General features: G+C 38.9%; 1 long non-coding RNA gene across 1 annotated transcript in view; it reads right to left on the bottom strand.

Moving 5' to 3' along the window:
• Positions 1–5372: 5372 nt before the first annotated feature.
• The window catches only part of LOC141571349 (uncharacterized), a 147190-nt gene continuing 137541 nt past the window's right edge, over positions 5373–15021 (bottom strand). Inside the window, exons 3-4 of the long non-coding RNA XR_012496111.2 lie at positions 6967–7085; positions 5373–5932 (exon numbers count right to left, since the gene is read on the bottom strand). This is a non-coding gene — a long non-coding RNA (uncharacterized LOC141571349). The remainder of the gene's footprint in view (positions 5933–6966; positions 7086–15021) is intronic.

Genomic DNA, 15021 nt, shown 5'->3' with positions numbered 1-15021 from the left:
AACACCCCAAAAGGGATCAGGAAAAAGGGGAAAAGTCTAGTCACCTTTTCAGGATAGAAATCAGCCTCTTTTTCTCCTCTTCTTCCCTCTGGTAATATCTGCAACCTGGGAAACCAGAGGAATGATTTACATGGGATGAAAATAGAACCATAGGTTTCATACAGGAGTCCCTTTATGGGAAACCATTGTGACGTTAGTCTGTGAAAGCCACAAGAATCAGTAGATGAGGTAAAGTGGTCGATGACAATATTAACAAGGTTCCCTCATGCGTCTGTTGCTTCATTTGTAAAGTACTTTCACATACATTATATCATTTGATGCTCAAAACCTCTCTGTGAATCAGACGTCAGTGGTTACCTCAGAGGGGAATCTGATCATCCAGGAAGTCAAAGCACTTCCACCAGGTCAGAGGACAGAAGTTGTGAGTCTCCACATCTATTAGGCAGTGTCGATTGCTCGGGTCCATCACTGCTCATGACCAGGGATGGCAGAGCAGGGGACCTGAGAAGTGTACAGGGTCTGACTGCCTTCCCATGAGCCTCTTCTCTGTGGGCTCTGTTTACTGAGAGGGACTCTATCTATTATAGCTACTAATATCCTCAGAGATCATGGCCCTGGGACCTCATGGAAAGGACTGGGAGCTGAGAAAGTTCTCTCAGGAAGCTCTCACCCTTGGAGAGCTCAGGTGGAACAGGCACAACTTACCTTTCCGTGTCCCACGCTTCCTTCTCTTGGCTCTGCCCTGATGCTGAGAAAAAAAAAGAGAATCATTTCTGTCATTTCTCTCCACAGGAAACTCAGACACTCATGATACAAGAGTAATATGACTATTTTAATTGCCCAAACATTGCGTTCCTCCCTTTTTCATTTTATATAGGTTTAAAAATGTCTTCAATTTTCCTTCTTTGAAAAACTCAAAGAAAGATTTTGCCTATGAGGTCCACTCATGTATTCTGTCAGAAGTCCTTTGCTCACGGAGGGCGTAGTATCTGAGGCCAGCAGTCGCATCTCTGCTCCCTCCGATAAGACCCTGTAACCTGGGGCAGAGCTCAGGCTCCAGCCTCTGCTCAGAAGCTCTCAGAGGCTCAGCGCTGCTCTCCGGATCAGCCCAACACAGAGGAAGCCTCCGTGGAGTGATGCCTGACATGGGAATATGACTCATGATGAAGTGCTGGGGAACTCTGTTCTCCTGCAGGGATCCCAAACTCTCTAAACAATGCAATCCGGGGTCAGGAAATCACTGTTTGGGGTGTGATCCTGGAATCCTTCCCCCCCACACATACCCAGATGGCCTGTGAGCCTCCAAGGAAATAGTCCCAGCTCAACCCCTAGTCTTGTCCAGCCTATTCTCCTAGAACGATGTCCTCACCTCTCAGACTCTATACCTCAGATGTTACTCTGAGCCAATTATGCTCATTTTAAAAAGTGGGACTAGAAATGGAAACAACAATAAGGAAGGCTACTGGGACAGGCTCAGGGTGGCTTACCTTTTGCCTGCTTTCAGTCTCCCAGACTGTTGGTGAAGATGGAATCCCCACCAGGCAGCACAGCAACAGAAGGAGCAACCACAACCCATACGTGCAAGTGAGGGTGTGGTTAGCATTTTGGGATGTTGAGAGGAAGCATAGACAAGATTCACAAAGGCTATTCAGAAATGAGAAAACATTCCACAGTGTGAATTCCATTATCTGAATCGCCAAGCTGCCTGAAGCAACTGAGCTCTGAGAGTGCAGACCCTGACTTTATTGCCAGGCCTGCATCACAGACGATTGATGAGTCACAAAGGGTTTTGACACAACAAGCCCCCCCCCCCCCCCAGTCCAGGAGGTCCCTCCACCCCTCTTGGGCCTGTAGGTCCCTCTGCCCCACCCACCTTCCTGTTTTCCAATCCACCTCTCATCTTATCATATACTTCCCTTAATGAAATGTTCTGCTTATGCCACCTATAACCTAGATATTACCTGGGTCCCCTTTACTGTTTGGAGAGCCTGACTATGGGCTTACCACATCCATTACCTTGAAAGTCTAAGTACTGCAAAGATTGTTTGCTTGTACCCAGACATTTATACACAGGGCCATATATATCTTCAAATCTATCTTTCCTGTAGAATGGTGTGCCTTACAGGAACCTGGATACAGAACTTATAGTTCCTTTACACTTACTTAATGTTATAAATGTTTAACAGCAAATTTTAGTTGTTTCAGTAAGGCATAAATGAATAATAAAAGTTGAAAATGTCATCCCTCCCAAGAATACATCTCACATATTTTACATATCTCCCTAGTTTTTGTTATAAAGCTTTCCCCAGAGCATTTCAGGCAGCCACCCGGGGATGGCATTTGGTAGAGTGAGGTCTTCTCCTTACAATCCCATGATGTCTTCCCAATTGAGGTCCATCACCACACAGAAGTGTGGTCCCAGATTGCAGACTGCACTTGTTCACATTGTCTCCAAGGAGGAGTGTTTTTCAAAAGCTTTACTAGAATAATATGCTTCTATTTGAGGAGGCTCGTTAGAGATAAGTCATCAGTGTACAATTCTCCTAAGTTCTCAGTTTTCTAGGGACAGTCCTTAGTGCTCCGTCATGCCCATCCTGATCACTATCCCGGGATGAGAGACATGAGTGCAGCTCTTTTCAGGATACCAAATGGCCGAATAACAGATTCTGGAGCAAAATACTTTAAGCTGCATTGAAAACAGTAGTTGTAAGATGCCCTTCATCATTCACACAGCAAACTTGTATTGTACTCTCCTGTGTCGTATTTCTAGAAGAAGTGTTAACAAAAGCAGGCATTACCTCTGCCCTCAGGCAGGTCATAGTGCAGCAAGTGATACCTGCACACAACCGCAATAAAGGGATACGGAGCGTAAGAGAAGTAGGAAGAAGAACACACAACACTGAGAAAGAAGCAATAGATTGTTCTGCCAGGGGGGAGAGGAGGAAGGGGTCAGGGAAAACTTCAGAGCTGGTTCCCCCTGAGATGGGAAGTTGTCTTTCCCTTTCCCACTGTTTCTCCTCTTCCTCCTTTTCCTCATCTTCTTCCTTCTTTAGACTATTTTTTAGTGCAGTTTTAGGTTCACAGCAGATTTAGCAAAAAGTGCAAAGTTCCCATATTCCCCCTGACGCCCCCGACACACACACACACACACACACACACACACACACACACACACACACACGTCCCCATTTTCAACATTCCCCACCAGAGTGGGACACTTGCTACAGTTGATGAACCTACATGGACACATCATCATCGCTCAAAGTCCATAGATTACACTAGGGTTCGCTCTTGGTGTCGTACATTCTTTGGGTTTGGATGAAGTATGATCACATGTATTGACCATTCTAGTGTCATACAGAGAGCAGTCACTGCCTTAAAAATCCTCCGTGCTCTGCCTATTCCATCATCCCCTCCTCCTCCAGTGCCTGACAACCACTGATCTTTTTAGTGTCTCCAGAGTTTAGCCTTTTCCATAATTCCATCTAGTTTGAATCGTGGCAAACTATCGTGTGTAGCCTTTTCAGATTAGCTTTTTCACTTAGTCATATGCATTTAAGGTTCCTCCATGTCTTTTTTTCATGGCTTAAAGTTCATTTCTTTTAAGAGCTGTATAATATTCCTCTATCTGGATGTACCACAGTTGCTTTATCCACTCACCCTGGACATTTTGGTTGCTTCCAGTTTGGACAACTATGAGTGAAGCTCATATAAATTCACTCTTGTATCATGAGTGTCTGAGTTTCCTGTGGCGAGAAATGACAGAAATGATTCTCTTCTTTTTCTCAGCATCAGGGCAGAGCCAAGAGGAGAAGGAAGGGTGGGACCCGGAAAGGTAAGTTGTGCCTGTTCCACCTGAGCTCTCCAAGGGTGAGAGCTTCCTGAGAGAACTTTCTCAGCTCCCTGTCTTTTCCATGAGGTCCCAGGTCCATGGTTTCTGAGGATATTAGTTGCTATAATAGATAGAGTCCCTCTCAGTAAACAGAGCCCTCAAAGAAGAGGCTCATGGGAAGGCAGTCAGACCCTATAAGAATTGACTCTGCTTAAGCTTTGGATATGGCCATTTTAACAGGCTGAACATTACATGGGCATTTGTCTACCCTCCCCATTGCAACTTTTATTACTAGATGCAAAGCATTTGAATGGCTCTCCTAAGCCATTAAGAGAAAAGCAACTTTGAGCTAGACTAACCCAAGGTACTTACTAAACTGATTTGAATTGCTTTGTCATGCTCTTGGCACTGAGGTATGGAAACTCCAGAGCCCTATAAGAGGTCTGAAGGGAAAAAAAGTTTAAGACAAACTACATGGATCTAAATTTCTCATTAAAAATGCATTTTAGAAGATCATTGTAGGTTAACTTGCTAGAGAAGTTGTATGACACGGAAACGTAGCATTTTGGCAAGTTGCTGCTTTCAGTTCTCATTTGAAGTAAAATGGAATCAATAGACACACAATTAAAACTAAAATGTTTAAAAATGTAATCTAAAAGAGCATTTTGATCCTTTTTCTATTTAAAGCTCTGCAATTAAAATTTTCTTGGAGAGCAAACTGCCCACAAAGGCCTAATACAGGCATAAGGTTTGAGATTCTTGCTACACTCAGAGCTGGAAGTGGCCTTGGAGAAACTTCTAGTCTGCCTTTCTCATTTTACTAATTGGAAACTGAGGCCAGGGCAGGATTACTTCTTCTGTCCTTAATCTTTTTTTCATGTGTGTTATGTATGTTTTCTTTCAGAATGTGTGGAAACATGGTGATGGCTATTTTAACATAGTTTAGGCACTCAGTATGGGACTTTTTTGTTTCCAGGGCCCTGATTTACCTCCCACTACAAAGGTAAGTACTCAAAAAGCACCAAATGTTATCTGTCTGGTACTGCAATTTTTGTCTAATTGAACTTTACAGGTAATTTAGATAGTAATGCCTGTTGTTGTTTTTTTGTGGGGTTTTTTTGGTGAAAATCTAATGTAAATATGGCATATGCCTTCTATAATAATATAAGCTGAATAACATAAGCTTCAGTGCTCTTTGGTGATCTAAGCTTACTCTAATAAACAACTGTGGTATTCCAAGGGAGCAGGGGTAGATGCTCTGGGACACAGATGCCAACGCTCATTGACTCCAGCAGTGGCCCCCAAATCTGCGTCATTAAAAAAAAATCCATAATTGTATATTAGGAGTTTACCTCTTTTTCATATAAACACAATGATTGTCTATACAATACACACAAACATACAGTGCAAAACTGACCTATGATAAAACTACCTTTAGTAAGTGTTAATATATTTTAGATCATTTTAATCTCCTCTGAGGGTGAGGGAATCACAGGGAAGAAATGGAGCAGAACTAATATTTGGTGGGTACTAATATGAGCCCAAATGTTCAGTCATTTTATTGCTTAACACTCCTGTGAGAAAAGAAAATTTTTTATCATTTTACACATAATAGAACTGAGCTGTAGAAAGATAAAATAGCTTGTCCAAGGCCACAGAGCTAAAAGGCAGCATAGTGAAGATTTGAACTGAGCTTGCTGTGGTCCCAGGCCTGTTTCTTCTCTCTTCAAAGTGCTGTCCCAGAAAGTATAGTCATTGAGTCTTGATTCCTGACTCTTCTACTCCATTATCATACCAGCAGCTCCCTTTTACCGTGTAAAAAAACCAACCCAAAATTTACTCACTTAAAAGAGTGAAAATTTTATATGCTCACAATTCTGCATCAAGGCTGGACTTCGCTGGGTGGTTCTTCTGTTGATCTTACCAATGGTCTGTTATATGTGTTCATTCATCTAGCTAGTATGTCAGCAGGAGCTTAGCTGGGATACTGGATGGCTGGGCTTCTTACCCAAGGCCTCTCCTTCTTATGTGGCTTCTCCTATGGCCTCTCCATGTAGTTCCAGCAAGGTAACAAAATTCTTATCAGATGGATCAGGGTTCCTAAGAGCATAAAAGCAGAACTTGTTAAGGCTTAGACCAAGAACTGATACAGCATCACTGTGCCACCTCCAGTTAATGAAAGTAAGTCAAGGTCCCAACTCCTGTTCAAAGGGCAAGGACTACAAGAGGACAAATACTGGGAGATGGAGATCTTTGGGGTCCAACAAGGGAACAGTGGTCACCATAATCTTCTTCAACATGGGCACCACCCACTCTACAGGTTGCTGTTTCTTCTGTTCCTAACACTTTTTTTCTCTTTTCCTGTTTGTTTCTCCACTTTCTCCTACCATTTCTTAGCTTCTTTGCATTGTAAATGGACTTCCTTAGCCAACTACAAATTGAGGATTCCTTTCCTTCACATCAGGTCAACCCTATTCTTCAGGTTGTCAGTCTTTGCAGCTGAAGTGTTTGATTGACAGAGATTCCTTTGTTTTGGTTGTTGTTGTGTTTTGCTTTTACAACTGTGTTCAAAGCCAGATGTTTAGTTTAAAAGAAAATTAGACATCACTGCATCAGTTAGCAACTTATTTGAATATACTTAAATGCTTTGCTCTTCTAAAAAAAAAATCTAGAATCTGATACCCTTCTTCAGTTTTACCTGCAAGAAGGCAAGATGTCCAGTTCAATGGCCATGACAACAAATCTAAGTTTGCCATGTTTTACATACTTTAAATTCCTTTAGCAGGACAAAAAGGGAAGAGAGGCTTGCAGGAGTCAGATAATACCTGGCATTATATTTCTTTTTCATGCCAGGTTGCTTCTTACAGGTGGCTAAAAAGAGAAAGATTATTTCTACTGAATCATTCTGATCCCTGCTTTCTGCTGTTAGGAGAGATTCAAGAGCACCAAGAATTAGCCAGGGACAGAAGAACCAGCTATTCAGATACCACCAGCATGAGGAGAGCAAAGGAAGTGAGGAAGGACAAAAAAACCACACACACTTATGAAGATCTTTGCAGAATGAGATTATGGGTTTCCTTTTGAAATACTAAGGAGTTAAAAAAAAAAGGTAAAAAAAAAAGGTGGGGACTTACTCTTTACGGGTTTCTAAATCCATTCGCTAACAATGTTTATCATTGCTTCTTTTATTCTGCTCCCTGAGGCCAGTCACTGGATCCTTGATTATTGGGTCACATCTCCACCAGACATTTATCTGCAAAAATAAAAGAGTTAAATTCAATTTGGCAATTTATACATTTAAATTTCACAAGAAAATGAGGAAACTAAGATAAAAAGTCTATGTTATTATTTTAGACTAATTCATTGACTCCAAACTTATCTGTGCTATGTAATCACAAACATCAAAAGTTGATTAAAATGTGCATAAATTCATACATAAATGAATTACACATAAATTCATCACAATCTTCATAAGGATTTACACAAAATCCAATTAATGTTCTTTGAAAATGTTGGAGAATGACTAGATTCTTATGTTCTCAGGAAGAAAAAATAGATAACTTTACCAAAGAAAATTTTAAATTAAGAGTATGAAAAGGACTAGCCACACTAGATATTTAAATATGTTATCAGGCTATGGTAAATATGAGACACTACTAAAAGAAGAGATAATGTACAGATATAGAAAAGACAAGAAGGTCCAGAAATTGATTTTGTTCCATGTAATAATTTTCTAGAAAATAAAAGTGACATCACCATGAAAGAATTATTCATTAACTTGTGCAGGAATAACTGGGTAGCAATTTAAGGGAGATAAAATCAATTTAGACCCATCCCTCATGGTGTATAACAGAGTAAATCTCAGAACATTAAAAAGTTAAATGTTTTTAAAACATCTTTTTCTAAATGCCAACTCAAACAAGGTACTAGATCTGTAAATTGAAGCCAAGGATGCCTTTCTAAGCTTAAAATCCTTTTCAGAAATCATAAAGCAAAAGACCAACTGCTCAGATTACATAAAATTTAAAATTTCTACTTATGGAAAAAAAGTAGTATAAACAGTTTTGTTTTGTTTTTTTAAATGATGACGTCATAAAAATGGCAGCGTAAGGTGAGCCTCTTGAAACTCCCCCTGGAATTTACAACAAATTGAACAACTGTAACTCCACAAAGGACTCCCTGCACAGCAGACAGGCAAGACTGAGAGGCGCACTACTGAAATCATCTAAAGGTGGGCAAATTGTGCAAGCAGCAGCCGAGAGAAGGGAGAAGTGCAGAGACGGGGTCACGAGGGTGCAGCACCTAGCTCAGTTCTCTGAGCCCGCTGCATCCCGGAATTACCACAGCTGTGGGAGAGGGAAGAATTCAGACTGCTAGGGCTCCGCTTATGGCCCACAGGGCTGAGGGGTCAGTATATAACATGGCTGAACCCAACGCTCACAGCAGAGATCTCGGAGCAAAGACTGAAGGAAGAGGCTGAAAACAGTGGTTTAGGCCCTCAATGCCAAGCAGAGAATGGAAGTCTTAGGCACTGAGCCTAGCCACCCCCTCCCTAACCTCCAGAGCTTGCCCTGCCCCCACCTGCCCAGTGCTAAAAGTGGAACAGTAGCAGTGTCAGATCAAAAGAACAGAATATTTGCAGTCCTGAGAACTGTGGTTCACAGACACAGATTCGCAGCCCAAGTAGTTCTGGCAAAGGGGAGGGAGCTGTGGAAGCAGGACCGGCTGTGGTAGTGGTCATTGCCATTGCTCTGAGCCACCTCTCACTACACACCCCACTCCTGTCACCACCTATCTGGGCAGATCCCTGCAGGAGGAAACAGAGCTGCTGAAGCACAATGGCTCTGAATTTGTGCAGGAAGAGCTTTGGAACTTCAGAAGCTCGCCACATCCCCCCCACGAAGGCAGTGCCCTATGAGCCAGGCGAACTGTTCACAGAGGAGAAGCCTGCATTCCAGGGAATCCCCCCGTTGTGTGAGAAGCTAGAATAGTGCAGAGAAAATATAACACTACAGTGTGAGAGAGAATAAAAGGCTGCAGTCAGAGAGAAAATAAAACATTCAACCAATACCTACTGGAAAACAAAAGAAAGGCCTCTTTCTAGCAACCTATTGCAGAACACACTCCTGTAGATGTCTAGGAAGAGAAATAATAAATCATTAATTGCCATAAATCATAAATAACAAAGGTAACAAGACAGCTGAGAAAGAAAATGAAGTCTCCAGAAAATGAACTTAAAGACATGTAAATATGTGACTTAAATGGCAGAGAATTCAAGAGTGTAGTTCTTATAAAACTCACGAGACGCAAGAAAACACAGACAGGCAGTTTAATGAACTCAGAAACACAATCAAAGAACAAAATGAACATTTTACCAAAGAGACTGAAATTTTAAAAAAGAACCAAATAAAATTTCTGGAGGTTAAGAAATCAATAAAAGAAATGAAGAATGAAATAGCCTGCTTAGGTAGTAGACTTGACCAGATGGAGGAAAGAATCAGTGACATTGAAGATAGAAATCTGGAAATGACATGGATGGAAGAAGAAAGAGACTTGAGACTTAAAAGAAATAAGGAACTCTATAAGAACTTTCTGACTCCATCAGAAAGAGCAATATAAGAAAAATGAGCATACCAGAAGGAAAAGAAAGAATTGGATATATTCAAACAAATAGTCGACAAGAACTTCCCAAATTTGTGGAAAGAACTGGATCCTTGAATCCAAGAAGCAAATAGAACACCTAATTACCTCAACTGCAACAGGCCTTCTCCAAGGCACATTGTATTGAAGCTGTCAAAAATCAAAGACAAAGAAAGAATCCTCAAGGCAGCCAGGGAAAAGAAGATGGTAACCTACAAAGGAAAGCACATTCGATTATCATCAGATTTTTAGCAGAAACTCTGCAAGCCAGAAGGAAGTGGAATCAAATATTGAAATTATTGAAAGAGAGAAATTATGAGCCAAGAATAATAATACATCCAGCAAAGATATCCTTTAGATATGGAGGAGGAATAAAGGCCTTTCCAGACATAGAGAAGGTGAGGGAATTTTCTAACATACTACCTACACTACAAGAAACTCTGACGGACGTTATTCGACCAGCATAAATAAGGATCACTTGTGACAACCGAAACATAAAATGGGGGAGAGTAAAGGCCTGAAGCGGAATATGGGAATGGAGAAAGTAAGCATGCTAAAGAAAATGGAATACTCTAAATATGAAACTTTCTTTTACATAAACTTAATAGTAACCACTCAAAAAAAAAAAAAAAAAATCCAGAACTGAAATATATAATGTAATCAAAGAAGAAACAGAGGGAAAAATCATAGAATACACCACACAGAAGTAATAGACAACAATGAAAAGGCAAAGAAACAATGGAGACACAGTCTTACCAGAAAATCAAAGATAGAATGATAGGAAATCCTCATATATCAATAAACACCCTAAATGTAAATGGACTGAACTCACCAATAAAAAGGCACAGAGTAGCAGATTGGATCAAAAAATTAAACCCAACCATATGCTGCCTTCAAGAGACATATCTCAGCTACAAGAACAAACATAGACTAAAGTGAAAGGGTGTAAACTGACACTCCAAGCAAATGGTATCCAGAGGAAGTCAGGTGTAGCCATACTGATATCAGATGAAACAGACTTCAGGATAAAAAAGGTAAGACAGATATTACCTGTTGTGTCTTCCTGTTGTATAGTCCCCTTAATCATTACAAAATATCTAGCTAGAACAGTTGGTTCTTTGAAAGATTAATAAAATTGACAAATCCTTTGCCAGACTCACTAGCTAGATATTTTATAATGATAAAGGGGACTATACAACAAGAAGACATAACAGTCATCAATATTTATGCCCCCAATCAGGGAGCACTGAAATATACCAAGCAACTACTAACAGAACTAAAGAGAGAAACTGACCAAAACACAATTATAGTAGGGGACCTAAATACATCATTGACAGCTATGAATAGATTATCCAAAGAGAAATAAATAAAGAAATAGCAGCTCTAAATGACATAGTAGATGAAATGGATGTAATTGACATTTATAGAGCACTTCATCCTATAACATCAGACTATACATTTTTTTCTAATGTACATGGAACATTCTCAAGGATAGACCATATGTTGGGACATAAAATGAGCCTCAGCAAATTTAAGAAGATTGAAATCATACCAAGCATATTCTCTGATCCCCAGGCTTTGAATTGGATATCAACTGCAAAAAGAAAGCAGGAAAAACTACAAATATGTGAAGATTAAACAACATACATTTAAAGAACGACCGGGTCAAAGAAAAAATAAGAGGAGAGATCAAAAGATACATAGAAACAAATGACAATGAAAATACATCCTACCAAAATTTTTGGGATGCAGCGAAAGCAGTTTTCAGAAGAAAATTTATATCATCGCAGGCCTATCTCAAGAAACAAGAAAATTTCCAGATAAGAAAACCTCACGTTACACCTTAAAGAACTAGAAAAAGAACAAATGAACCCCAAAGTCAGCAGAAAGAAGGAAGTAACAAAAACCAGAGCAGAAATAAATGAAATAGAGAACAAAAAGACAATAGAAAAAATTAATGTGACAAACAGCTGGTTCTTTGAAAGATTAATAAAATTGACAAACCCTTTGCCAGTCTCACAAAGATAAAAAGAGAAAAGACACTAATAAACAAAATCAGAAATGAAAGAGGAGAAGTTATCACGGATGCCACAGAAATATAAAGGATCATCTAAGAATACTATGAAAATCTATATGCCACCAAATTCAATAACCTAGAAGAAATGGACAAGTTCTTAGAAACATATAGCCTTCCTACGCTGAATCACGGAGTATTGGAAAATCTTAAGACTGATCATCAGCAAGGAAATTGAATCAGTCATCTGAAACCTTCCCAAAACTAAAGTCCAGGACCAGATGGCTTCACTAGTGAATTCTACAAATCCCTCAAAGAGGATCTAATACCTGTCCTACTCAAACTCTTCCAAAAAATTGAAAAAGAGACAATACTCCCTAATTCATTTTATGAGGCCAACATTACCATGATACCAAAACCTGGTAAGGATAACACAAAAAAGAAAACTACAGACTAGTATCTCTGATGAATACAGATGCAAAAATCCTAAACAAAATTCTAGCAAATCAAATGCCACCGTGCATTAAAAAGATTATTCATCACGACCAAGTAGGATTCATCCCAGGGGCACAAGGATGGTTCAACATATGCAAATCCATCAATGTGATACATCATATAAACAAAATAAAGGACAAAAATCATATGATTATATCAATTGATGCAGAAAGAGCGTTTGACAAGATACAACATCCATTTATGATGAAAACACTTAATAAAATAGGTATAGAAGGAAAATACCTCAACATAATAAAGTCCACATATGACAAACCCTCAGCTAATATCATAATTAACAGTGAAAAACAGAAACCCTTTGCTTTACATTCAGGAACACGACAGGGCTGTCCCCTATCACCTCTGTTTTTTAACATGGTGTTGGAAATGCTCACCAGAGCAATCAGGCAAGAGAAATAAATAAAAGGCATCCAAATTGGGAATGAAGAAGTTAAACTGTCATTCTTTGCAGATGACATGATGCTATATATAGAAAACCCTAATGACTCCACCAAAAAGCTATTAGAAACAATCAACGAATACAGTAAAGTTGCCAGCTACAAAATCAATGTACTAAAGTCCACTGCATTCCTATATATTAACAATGAAATCTCAGAAACGGAAATAAAAAAAAATTCCTTTTGCAATTGCAACAAAAAGAATAAAATACCTAGGAATAAACTTAACCAAGGATATGAAAGACCTATATGCTGAAAAGTATAAGACATTTTTAAAAGAAATCGAAGAAGACACAAAGAAATGTAAAGACATTCTGTGCTCATGGATTGGAAGAATCAACATAGTTAAAATGATCATGTTACACAAAGCAATATACAGATTTCATGCAATCCCCATCAAAATCCCAATGACATTTTTTAAAGAAATAGAACAAAAAATCATCAGACTTGTATGGAACCACAAAAGACCCCGAATAGCCAAAGCAATTCTAAGAAACAAGAACAATGCTGGAGGTATCACACTCCTTGACTTTAACTTGTACTACAGGGCAACAATAATCAAAACAGCATGGTACTGGCAGAAAAATAGACACACAGATCAATGGAATAGAATTGAGAACCCAGAAATAAACCCACATAAATATGGACAGATAATTTTTGACAAAGAAGCAAAAAACATACAATGGAGGAAAGACAGCCCCTTCAGTAAATGGTGCTGACAGAATTGGAAAACCATGTGCAAAAGAATGAAACTGGACTGCTGTCTGTCACCATGTACCAAAATGAATTCAAAATGGATCAAAGACTTAAGCATAAGACCTGAAACAATAAACTGCATAGAAGAAAACATAGGTACTAAACTTATGGACCTTGGGCTCAAAGAGCATTTTATGAATTTGACTCCAAAGGCAAGGGAAATAAAAGCTAAAATAAATTAATGGGACTATATCAAATTTAAAGGCTTCTGCACAGCAAAAGAAACCACCGACAAAATAAAGAGGCAACCAACTGGATGGGAGAAGATTTTTGCAAACAGCACCTCTGATAAGGGGCTAATGTCCAAAATACACAAGTAACTCATACAACTCAACAACAAAAAAGCAAACAACCCAACTGAAAAATGGGCAGAGGACCTGAAGAGACATTTCTCCAAAGAGGACATACAAATGGCAAATAGACATGAAAAAATGTTCAACATCACTAATCATCAGAGAAATGCAAATAAAAACCACAATGAGATATCAGCTCACCCCAGTTAGAATGGCTATCATCAACAAGACAAATAGTAACAAGTGTTGGAGAGACTGTGGAGAAAAAGGAACCCTCATACACTGTTGGTGGGAGTGCAGATTGGTACAGCCGCTGTGGAAGGCAGTGTGGAGCTTCCTCAAAAAATTAAGAATAGAATTACCATATGACCCAGCAATCCCTCTCGTGGGTATCTACCCAAAAAATCTGAAAACATTTATTCATAAAGACAAGTGTACTCCAATGTTCATTGCAGCTTTATTTATGGTGGCCAAGACATGGAAACAACCCAAATGTCCTTCAATAAATGAATGGATAAAGAAGTTGTGGTATATATACACAATGGAATACTATTTGGTGGTAAAAAAAGATGAAGTAGTACCATTTGTGACAACATGGATGGATCTTGAGATTATAATGCTAAGTGAAATAAGTCAGACAGAAAAAGCAGAGAACCATATGATTTTACTGATATGTGGTATATAAAACTGAAAACAGAAAAGAACAAGACAAACAAATGAAGGAACAAAAACTCATAGACAATAGTTTAGGGTTACCAGAGGGTCAGGGGAGGGGCTCTAGAAGAGGGTAAACGGGGTCTAATGTATGGTGATGGAAAGAGAACTGACTCTGGGTGGTGAACACACAATGTGAGACATAGATAATGTATTACAGAATTGTACACCTGAAATCTATGTAACTTTACTAACAATTGTCACCCCAATAAACTTTAATTTAAAAAATAAAAATAATGAAAAGAAATTGTGAAGGTGAGCAATAGCCATTTACTGTAGTAGGTAATTAGTAATAATAATAATAACAACAATAATAATAGTAATTAACATGTCCAATAAGAACATAGTTCATTTCTGGAATTTAAATAGTTAATTGATTGGCATGTTAAGTGGCATGGGACACTACTAGTTTCCTACTTTGTTTCAATGTTTACACAGGATCAACTTGTGCTGGGGTGATCCTACCACAGTTGTGTGGCTGTCCTGAAGTGGCTTCCAGGGGAGAACATGGGATTTTCCTTTATGCTTATTGATAAAAACATCCCATATGTCTGGAGATAGATAAGACTTCTGCTAACAAATAGTGGATGGCCTTAAGTTCCTTCCTGCCCATTCAGGGGCATGAGTATTACCACCATATTATCAATTAATGAGTGAAATTTTTCACCTGTGTTTTCCCATGACAACTTTTTATATTCAGTCATAACATTTTAATTCAAGGTTGTTTTCTTTTATCAAATAGATTATCTAAGGAATCATGCAAAAGTTTCAGTTCTATAAGGCTGTGCATTTAAGAAAACTGTTTAAATAAAAAATACAAAT

This window comes from Rhinolophus sinicus, chromosome 16, assembly GCF_057876585.1.
Source record: "Rhinolophus sinicus isolate RSI-liver-muscle chromosome 16, RSI-T2T, whole genome shotgun sequence".
Classification (NCBI taxonomy): Eukaryota; Metazoa; Chordata; class Mammalia; order Chiroptera; family Rhinolophidae; genus Rhinolophus; species Rhinolophus sinicus.
Note: the sequence above shows the minus strand (reverse complement) of the source record. Positions and strands in the feature narration are given on the sequence as shown.